Below are 11,264 nucleotides of genomic sequence, written 5' to 3'. Positions count from 1 at the left end.
TGTATTTTCATTAGAATCAAAACACCAGCTCTTATCATCAAATAAAAACACCAGGTCTTATCATCAAATACTTTCAAACCCAGGTATTTCAAAGAATACAAATATAAGTAAATGGCAAATTCCTTAGTAACAGTAAATTCCTTAGGATGATTTGAGACTGTTTTTCTTTCTTTCCCTGTATCTATCCACTGAGTCAGGAGTTCTACAGCCTGAAAATTTCCTGTCCATTTGCTGCAGACATTCTACTTCATTACTCCTTCCATTCCTTTTACCTTCCTCCAAATTGCCCACTTTATTTTCTCTGTGTCTCATGTCTCCCTTTATATCTTTACTCCTTCAGAAATATCAACTTCGTATATTTGGTACGAGCAGTAGAGGTGAGTTATATAATTTTCTCTAGAAGAGACTTAGATACTGTGGTGTTGAAGTTACTACTATGGAATAGAACAAAAACATAATATAGTAAGGTTGTTTATGATTAAACTACAGATACTTTATCACACTGTCATTTTTTACTTATCAGATAATAAAATAATTAATTATTGCAATTAATATTTTCAGTTGAATGAATAAAATCTTATTTGATTTTAAACAATTCCCCCTAAATATCCCATTTCAGAACTTTTCATTTTTTAAGCATTTGATTTTTACCAACTGAAATATCTTCTTAACTGAGATTACATTGAAAGGTTTTTCACTAAATATGGCTTCCAATCATAAATTTTATATCTGGATCATTTTAATTGCCTCCATGTTCTCACTGCATAAGAGTGAGGTGAAGTTAGGAATCAAAATGAGGAATATGAACTGTGACTGCTAGACTGCACCTCACATTTTCAAATATTCCAGTCAGGCTTTCCTGTAACACAAAGATATGCACATAGTTTTGTAAAGAACTTATATCATTCCCTCTAAAATGCATGCTTATATTGAATGTAATGTCTTCTTAAAACACTGTACCCCATCTCCTCCCCCCCTGTTTTACTTCTAGTAGATTGGGCAAATCATCTGGACAGGTTACTGACTCTGCCCCTTAAATGATGTGTAAACCCTTTCCATTTTAAGTACACAGTGCCCCTTTGAATTCAGGAATAGGGACGGATCCATGGGTACTTTCTGTTAAGCTGTAATGCTGACTTTATCCCTACAATAGCTTCCTATATGGGCTTTTTGTTTTGCATACTAATAAATGAAACAGAGTAAGAAATATTTTCTGGTGCTGGGATCAAGTGGCATGGAGCATTTAATTTCATGCATTCAGACTCTCTGCCCCTCAGTAGACTTTATTCATCTGTACCACTATTTGGTAATGATCCCTGCAATTTTGTATCCCCAAACCATGATGAGGTTGCTTAGGAAAATGCTACTTGAACCATAGGAAAAACATATTGTAGACCATCTCAAAAATACCTAGCCCCCAGACAAGCACTATTTATAGTTTCTTTAATGGTATTGACATAGTCTTAAGGGCCTTCTGCTCGTGATTTTCACCTTCTATGTCAGTTTTCTCCTGTGTAATTTAAAAGCCGAAAAAAGTAAGAGCAAGGAATTAATAATATTTATTTGAGGGGTTAAATGATCTGAATTCAGAAGAACAAACACTTATTTCAAATTATTTTTCTGGCTCCTCCCTACATGGAGACCAGGCTGAACTCAAGTGCAAAACAGACATGGGGTTGCTCCAAGTTTTAAAATCATCCTTTATAGTCATTTTGTTCATCCAGGAACTTAGGAAGCACATGTGCAAGAAGAAAGGACTATGTGTCCTGACACAGTTTTAGTACTAAGGGTTGAAGGAAAAGATAGAAGAGATAAGTAAGTCTGAGTTTTACACATCTTCAGTTCTTGTTCTTGATTAACTTGCTTCTGTTAATCATTTATAGTTAGCACACACTAGAGGAAAACACCAATTTCTCATCTAATAAGAATTTCATAATTTTTATTCATGGATATCACAAGTTTTTAAGGAGGTTTAGCTTGACAATAACAATGTTAGCTTAAACATCAGGTTTTTAATTGCAGATTTCTACAGCGTGTACTCATCAATGGAAAAATAACATCTGTATGCTGACATATAATTATATGCATTTAGATCCCTTCCTGTTATAGGAAAATACACTGCAACCTGTTTCCTTGTCTACTCGCAGTGAAGTGTTCCTTTAAAAGTGTAAATTTTGGAGTGGCTCATCTATTAATAAACCAGAGCATTGACATTACTGGGAGAATAAGTGACTTTGGTGTAATCTAAATGAGCCTATCATTTCAGTTACTCAATCTGCTTTTATCAGCAAACAAAATAAATAAATACAAACTGATTTCTGTTACCCTGTGCAACTACGCATTGGGCAGTATTAAGCATTATTTTGTACATTGCTGTCCATCTTTCTATTAAAAGCATAAACATAGCCACAGAGCAGCTGGGCTAAATTATCAAAGGAGGATGCACAATTAATCAGGATCTTACTAGTTCAGTTGAGGTCTGTAATTAAGCCTCTGTCTCCATAGACACATCTGGTCCCTGCCTCTTCAATGTGCTCTGGAATCTGATATTTACTGTTGTTTGGCAGTAACGTGTGTTGGGGAAGGTGGGGGTTGGGTTTGTGTGTACACTGGGTACTATACACCTCAGAAAGATCTGCAGGAACAAGATCTTAGTGTAAATGAACTAAATTTCAGAGAAGGACATCGTTTACCTTCTTAGGAAGGTTTAAAATTAGTCACATATTTGCCTATATTTATTTGCTTGTTTTTTAAAAAAACATGGATATTGGAAAACAGTGGAATCAATTACTGCATCACACTTGAAATAAAAGCGCAGTTGTCTATAGAACTGTTTGGCCTATTTTTTAAATTCTGTGCATTATATAAGTATTGTGGTAATGCCTACAATCTAAAAATATTTCCCATTTCTATTCTAGACTTTAGAATAAAATAGTTAGAAAGCACTGATAATGTTTCATTCAGTGTGGCACTTACAATGTTAAAAAATGCATGCTACAGGTCATATATTAAGGATCAAAGTCACATGACTCTAAATTCAAAGTAAACAGATTTTAAATTTTCTCTGTACTGTTCTGCCTGTATGAATACAATAAAAGATGATGTCACTCATATGTACAATCATAGAATCAGAGAATGCTTTGAGTGGGAAGGGACCTTTAGAGATTTTCCAGTCCTAACCACCTTCCCCAGGCAGAGACATTTGACACTAGATCTGGTTGCTCAAAGCCCCCTCTAACCTGACTTTGAACAAAGATGGGGCATCTACAACCTTTCTGCTCTACTTATTCCAGTGTCTCTAAACTCTTATTCTAAGAAAAACCCCCTTCCTTACGTCCAATCTAAACCTATATTCTCTCAGTTTAAAGCCATTTCTCCTTGTCCTATCACTACAGATCTTTGGTAAAAAGTCTTTCTCCATCTTTCCTATTGGCTGCCTTTATATAATGAAAGGCTGCAATGAGGTCTCCCCAAAGTCTTCTCTTCTCCAGGCTAAACAACACCAACTCTCTCAGCCTTTCCTCATAGGAGAGTAGTTCCATTTCTCTGATCATTTTCATGGCCCTTCTCTGGACTCACTTCAGCAGGTCCACATCTTTCCTTTACTGAGGAATCCAGAGCTGGATACAGTACTCCAGGTTTGGTCTCATGAGAGCAGAGTAGAAGGGGAGAATCCCCTTCCTTGACCTGATAGCCATGCTTCTTTTGATGCAGCTCAGAATACGGTTGGCTTTTTGATCTGCAAGTGCACAATGGTACCTCATGTCCAATTTTTCATCCGTCAATATCCCTAAATCCTTCTTTCTCTGGTTGCTTTTAATACTTTCATGCTTGGGATTGTCCTGACCCAGGTGCAAAGACTTTTCACTTGGCCCTGTTGAACTTCAGTAGGTTTACATAGGCTTACTCCTCCAGCCTATCCAGGTCCCTCTGGATGGCATCCCATCCCTCAGGCATGTCAACCACATGGTGTCATCTGCAAACTTGCTGAGGATACACTCAATTCCACTGTCTATATCATTGATAAAGATATTAAATAGTATTGGTCCTTGCAGAAGCCTGAGGGAGACTTTGTCCATCGAGTCATTGACTGTAACTCTTTGAACACATCCATCCATCCAATTCTTTATCCAACAGTTCACCCATCAAATCCGCATCTCTCCAACAGAGAAGTAAGAATGTTGCACAGGACCTCATCAAAGGCCTTACAGAAGTCCAGGTAGATGACATCCATAGCTTTTTCTCTGTCCATCGCTGCAGTCACTCCACCATAGAAGGCTACTGGATTAGTGAGGCATACACATTCAATTAACTATAGAGTAGGAGTGAAATGAGAAGTGAGGGTACACTCAAAATCAATCAGCACTTACACTGTCATTGCAGACACGCAAACATACATATGTAATTAAAAAGAAGCATGCTTTCAGTCTTTGAAGGATATATGGGTTGTACTGAGTTCCTGTTGGATCACAGTGGCACGAGTATAAACAAGTCTCTGTAAAAGTGTCACAAATGTGAGAAAAGATAATTATTTCTGCACTGCAGATATTTGCTGCTGACAATCAGCTTTATATAAGGGCTATTGGAAACAACTGAAAAGTTCTCAGCAGTTTCAGTGGTTCTTTTATTAAGAATCATGTGAAGAGTTTGTTTGTAATATAATAAGTGGATAAATCTTTCCTTTTGCATTTAAGTAAAAGAAGTTTTGTTAATTTCAGTGGATTAAAAAATCCAATCATTATGCGAGTAAACATTGTAAAATTAAAAGTGTAGGATTGATCTTGTCTGTCTAGATGTCATACTCTGTCATATCTATGCAATTAATATATGCTAACATAGATATATATGCACTTATCTTTTCTTAAACTGCAGCCAGAATAAAATATCATATTCTAAGGAAAAAAACTGAATATCTTAAAAATCCTTTCTTTTATAAAAGGGGAGAAAAAAGCTGAGCTAGGTTTCAACATTCAGAATAGACTGTCTAATAGGGGAAAGTTTGCATATTGAGGCCAGAAACACACTGCTGACTCTACACCCTTGTTACGATTCAGACAATAGCTGTCCTGTGCATGTAAAGAAGACTATATTAAAAATTAATGCATCAACTTACCCTGTGTGGGTTTTTTTCCCATTCTATTCTGTAAATTTTATGACTAAAAACTTTGGGACATTCTTTGAGCCCTTTTTTGAGAATAATTTGAACCAGAGGTTGTTAGGGCTGAAAGACACTCATAACTTGAATGTTTAGTTATTTATTAACTTCCCTGGCCCATGAGAGATAGCTAGGATATACTAACAAGACACTTCTTTCCAGAAAAAATAAGAAAGATGCTTAAAATTGTAATATCTGCTTGACACTAGGCATGGGGAGTTTATCTTTTAATTTGATCCAATTTTAATGGCAAAAGTCTTAAACCAGTTTTGCCTCTGTCTCAGTAAATATGAACCATGTAGTGTTCTAGTTGCTGAGGAAACATGTTGCAAATGTCCTACCCCTACTGCATCATAAATGATGGCACAGTAGCCATCAGAATAAAAGGAATGAAAGGAATGGAAAGCCAGACATCAAAGTGAAATAACTGCAGCAGGTAGGTAGCTAGCGTTAAACTGCTGAGAAATGTTACAGCTATTTAAACCACTATTTCTAGGATTTTCTTTCCACACCCAGAAAACACCTGTGGAGTACATAGTCTTTCCTTGAATCTGGGAGAAGTGTAACAGAAACCCACATGAAAAGTTAGGGTTTCACTTTGCAGCTTTGACTATTGTATTGAATCAACAAACACCAAGCCCTATTCAATTCTAATTAATTGAGTTTATAAATGTCTGGTTTATGAACTTGAAATCACAGAATCAACTACTTTGGAAAAGACCTCTGAGATCATCGAGTTCAACCTATGACCTAACACCACCTTATCAACTAGACCATGGCACTAAGTGCCATATCCAGTCTTATCTTAAACACCTCCAGGGACTAAATGTGTGATTATTTCATACTAAGTCTATGAACCATAAGTTATGGAATTGTAATAAATAATTATATTATTACTGTTTATTATGTGTGTGTATGGTTTTTTTATAGAACATTTCACAGGGTTTGACTTCTGATACAAGCTGTTTGTTTACCTTGAGGGAAGTATTAACAGAAAAAAATGGCAGCTGGAATGAATTTATGCTTCTTGAGTAACCCCTATGCTTCAGTTGAGTGACTGTTACCCTGAACTAGGATAAAAGATTTGAACTGGTTTTAGCTTTATGAAGAGATACAGTATAAACCCAAAAATATTTGTCAAAGGTTTTGGGTAACTGCAGTGTCATGTTTGCGTCCCCAGAAACTAATATTCAATGAAACATATGATGTCAGTTCAACACTTTTCCATATCTTGAGAGTGACTGGACCTCCAACCATCTATTTTTCTCTAATAAAGAAAAGAAAAATAACTTACTGTATTTGTTCTAGACTACAGTGAAACAGCAACCTATGTGTCATCTGCCTGAACAAAAATTGCACTTGGTTTCGGACTAAAATAAGGTTTTAAAGAGAATAAAAAAGACGTGTAATTTCCCAGGAGTACAAATGTTTAATCAAGTGGAATAGGCAAAAAATATTGAACATGCATGGCAACCAAGTCAGATATACTTTGAAGATGAAAACTAGAAACTTAACTTTCTCCTTCACTATATCTGTAACAAAGTAACAATTGATACCACATTGTATTATTGTCTAAATATTATAAAACATTCTAGACATCAAGAGAAGGGATGCATCTGATTTCAATTAAAAATTTCAGAAGAAACAAGATTTGAGTCCAGTGTGGATGTTGGTCTACCTGGTGGTGTAGTTTGCCGTACAGAGGTAATGAAATACTTGACCCTCTGAAATACAAGGAAATTTATTTCAGTTCACTCTAAGAACTGCAGGAAGTAGGATAACTGTATAGACAAACACATTGGTTTGCAGTTAACGATGCAGCACTTTTAAAGAAATCAATTTTGATGCAGTTATATGTTATTTTCTTCAAGGGACAGTTCTCTGATCTCAGACTTAGGTGGCAAAGCTTTACTGTGTCCTCTTGCTTAAACTCTGTCATCACAGCACAGGCTTTGTTCTTCTGTACTGCCTAGTGGGATTGCTGTCTATGCCTCCTAATTCCCATCTGCAAAAAAAGTCATATTCTACTCATTAACTCCAGAGAAATATTAACAATCTACAGTAAAAAAAAATCAAAACAGAAATGGAGAGAGGTTTAATATGAATGATATTTACTTATTTTATTTAAATATGAGTGAACTTTATCTTTGAAGAAATTATATTTTGATTAAAAAAAAAAAGATATGTGTAGTCAAAGAGCCGAAGAAGTCTACAATAAATGAAAAAGACTAATCCTGTCTGATAGATAACCTGACAGGACACATATGATAATATTATTCCATCTAACTTAAAATCATAGTTGCATTTTAAGATTAATGGGAAGTATTAATATTTAGCAGTACATACTCCCATCTTATCCTCACTAGAGATTAATGAACATTCAAAGAATGAACAAAATCTGCAATTGGAAATCATTTGTCATTTAGAAAGTGTCATTGATCAACACCCAGCTATTCAGTAGTATACTATTTGATTTCTATTGGAAATTATTTAATTTTTATGCTTAGTAAGAATCCACAGAAAGATCCTTCAGCCCTTATTCATGTGCACACCCTATGATCATAAACCAGATAAGGGTTGCCCTCTTCTGAGATCCTTTAGCAAGAAAACTCACATAAGCATGTTTAATAGTGGTGAGAAAACAGTTTATGCTTGGTCTCCTAGAAAAATTTTATCTAAAAGTGCACCTGCCCAACATTTCTGTAGTGAATAGAGAATCCCTAGATTGTTAATCTGAAATGCTAGTTTATCTCCTTTGTTTTTTTTAGGGAGCCTGATTTGATTGTGATTTCAGATATGCTAGGTGCCTAAAGTGAGGTGGGAAGGTTTCTGAATTAGGAAACACAACAGCTAAAATAAATGAAAATATGTTAATGTCACTACTGTTTTTCCCTTCTTTCTGGGAGGATGACATATGATAGGATTATTCTAAAAGTGAGGAAAATTTCTGCCCCAGTTCTCAAGAAAGGGAGCTGGAATATTCATGCAGATTTTTCATCTTCACATGACTCGTGAATTGATGGAAAATTATACACTACCTCACTGCATCATCACAAAAGCATATTTATCATGACATTATTTGAATGAAAAATTCAACATTTATTTATCTGTTATTAAGCTTTAAAAAAAACCACCAAACAACCCCAAAAACAAAACCCAAAATTAAATCAAGGAGATAAAATAAACCTATGTGAAACAAGTAGTGTAATTAGATGTACTGTTTAAGGAGATGTTATATTCACTGAAGCAATGAAATTATGTTGCTTGAAGAGAATATAAATATTTTCACATTATTCTGCCATTACTTTAGCTATTTTTGACATTCTGAAGGTCTCAGACAAAGAAGCACAGTAGCCCTTTTGAGATCTTGTGTCACGGAGGAGTCTTCACAGCTGTACACCAGTAGGGGATGCCAAAAGAAAATATAAGAATAGTCATCTTGTCCCATGAGTGTATACCTGAATTCTCAGTGGATTCCTTCGTATTTCAAATGAACGGTCTTTCAATTCTGCAGTCGGAAGGCTGAAAAAAGGAATATTAGTAGAAGAAAAATCACAGAATAATCATTACAATGTAGAAACATTAATCGATATACACTAAAACTTCCTAATGGAAGAAGAAGACTATTGGTATGCAAGTAGTGCTGTGAAAAATTTGAAGATTTTAGGACTATTACACATGACAAATAAGAGTCAGGGCAATAAATAATCAGCCAATATATATCACTACAGGCAAAATGTCTTTTTTTTCTTTAATGAAGTATCTGGGTTTGCATTTATGAGTTAAAAACATCACAAGTGTCTATTAATTCATTGACATTTCTGCCTGAGTTTGGCAATTGGTCATAGATTTACCTATGATTTATCATTTATGGCATATAACTTTTAATACATTTTTCCAATTCAAGTTATATTTCTATGCTGTGTGGTAATTAAAACAATTACGCTTATTAAATAATGCATTGGGTTGAAATGTCATTTTGCTTTATGAATTCACATTGACTTGCTTGTTGTTTTTAACATATTTTTTCTTTGCAACATTTGCATTCTGTGGTGCAGTTGCATTAAACTAACTGAGCTAGGCAGGCATTCAACCAAAGGACTTCAGTTATATGATATTCAAAACTGTGAAATGTAACTGCTCGGTTCCAGCAGTAGAAATTACAATGCAGATGATTAAATTCGCATAAACTGTGATTCCCACAAACCTCCTTGGATACTGGAGTACTCAAGACGGAAAATAGAAAATAGGAAAGGGACAGACTCAAGTGGGTTGCCTAAACTGAATTGTCATGGTCTGGGGCTCCCAGCACAAGAAAGACATAGACCCACTGGAACATATTCAGAACAGGTCACAAAGAGGATCAGAGGGCTGGAACACCTGTCCTATGAAGTCAAGCTGAGAGAGTTGGGTCTGTTCAGAAGAGGGGAAGGCTCCAGGGAGACCTTATAGCAGCCCTCCAGTACTTAAAGGGAGCCTACAAGAGAGCTGGGGAGGAACCTTTCACAAGGGCATGTAGTGACGGGACAGGGAGGAATAAATAGCAAATTACAGATCCCTCTACTTTCCATTATCTCATAAGACTAATCATCTCAGCTAATATCTACACATTTAAAAGTTAAGAGAGCTGGAGAGAAGATGCAGCCACAAAGAGAAGACAGCTTCAGGAAAGAATTTGCAAATTAAGAAAACAGACTGGGGTCCATACAGCTGTGTTCACTGTGGCTCAATTTGTTCAGCAGACAGCTTTTTTTAGTGCCAACTGACACTTTTTATGGCTTGCAACTTAGTTTTCAGTGCTGTGCTAATCAAACCTTGGTGTCATAAATACCTTGCAAAGTGTGACAAATCTGACTTTGATAGAATAGAGTACTGTTCACCTTGACACTTCCTCTGCCTCATATATACGTGCTTGATACTGCCTTAAATTTAGCAGGGAAATCTGAAAATTACATAGGAGTTGAAACAGGTGAAACTAATGTGGTCATACAAAGGATGTAAAAAATATTTTTTATTTTTTATGTAAGAAATACAATACATTTTCAGAAGTTTCTAAAAATATTCTCAGTTATTAGCAATTACTAGCTCTTATGCAGCTTAACAGGCTACATGAAATGATTATTTCCACTGTTGAAATTATATTTGTTGAAGAAATATGTTGATTCCTTTGTATCTACAGAAGATTATTCTTTTAAAATTATCCATTGCACAAATTATTTTCAGCTGTGCTGCATTGCAGCATCACTTCAGCAAAATATCAATTTATAAAAAAATATCTGCCAGTAGAGGAGAAAGAAGTCTCCCATCTTTAGGATTTCTGCTAGCTTTTATTATGTTTAATTTGCTTCATTATTCTCATATTTTTCTTTCTGATTTCTTAGAAATTGATGAAGAAGAATACACAGAGTACTTAAGTAATAAAAGTGCAGATCTATTCTTCTATACAAATTAGCTGCTGAAAAAGTTAAATAAATTGCAGGCTCAGTGCATAATTCCCATCTTATTAATGCTGTCTAAATCCCAATTTCCAAACATACCCTCCATCAAAACACATCTCCTTCATTTCACCTCTATCTGCTTCTGTCAATCCACACATTTCCTCCAATTAAGAATTCGAAAAACAACCTTTCAAAGAGCTTTTCTCTGGAGGGAAGCATACTGAAAATGTTGCAGTAGGAAATAAATAAATAAATAAGTGAAGATGTATTTTATCTCATTTGCATCGCAGAAAAGTCTTTTACCTGGGAAAAATATACTATCAAAGTGTAAAATGTATTCAAGCAATTAGGCTATTCAGGTGAAAAAGATGAACAGGTTCTGGAAATGTCTTTTGATGAAAAGAATTTATACTAACCTTCACTGATTCCCTTTTGAGATGCATTTAATTTCATTCTCCCTTTACATGTCAATTTATCTACTCCAACACAAGCACAATGGCATTCCTGACAGATATCTGTTCTGTAAAGCCTCCAGTGTTTGAGACTCCACAGACTTGCTACAGACTTCTGTAATGTCTTCTGGTCACCAGAAAACTTTATTAATAATTTGTTACATTATTTCTTATGTAGTTCACCATGTGTATAGCGTGCAGGTTACTGTTTTTGCAGGA

General features: G+C 35.3%; 1 long non-coding RNA gene across 1 annotated transcript; it reads right to left on the bottom strand.

Moving 5' to 3' along the window:
* Positions 1 to 6,880: 6,880 nt before the first annotated feature.
* Positions 6,881 to 9,440, bottom strand: LOC113983376. Its single transcript, XR_005565845.1, has 3 exons — positions 9,363 to 9,440; positions 8,614 to 8,677; positions 6,881 to 7,160 (listed from the first exon to the last, which is right to left on the bottom strand). It is a non-coding gene; the product is annotated as an uncharacterized LOC113983376 (long non-coding RNA).
* Positions 9,441 to 11,264: the final 1,824 nt, after the last annotated feature.

The sequence above is a fragment of the Pipra filicauda genome, unplaced genomic scaffold (genome assembly GCF_003945595.2).
Source record: "Pipra filicauda isolate LSUMZ 115617 unplaced genomic scaffold, ASM394559v2 scaffold559_size304462_pilon, whole genome shotgun sequence".
NCBI classification, from domain to species: Eukaryota; Metazoa; Chordata; class Aves; order Passeriformes; family Pipridae; genus Pipra; species Pipra filicauda.
This window is presented reverse-complemented; position numbering and strand designations above follow the sequence as displayed.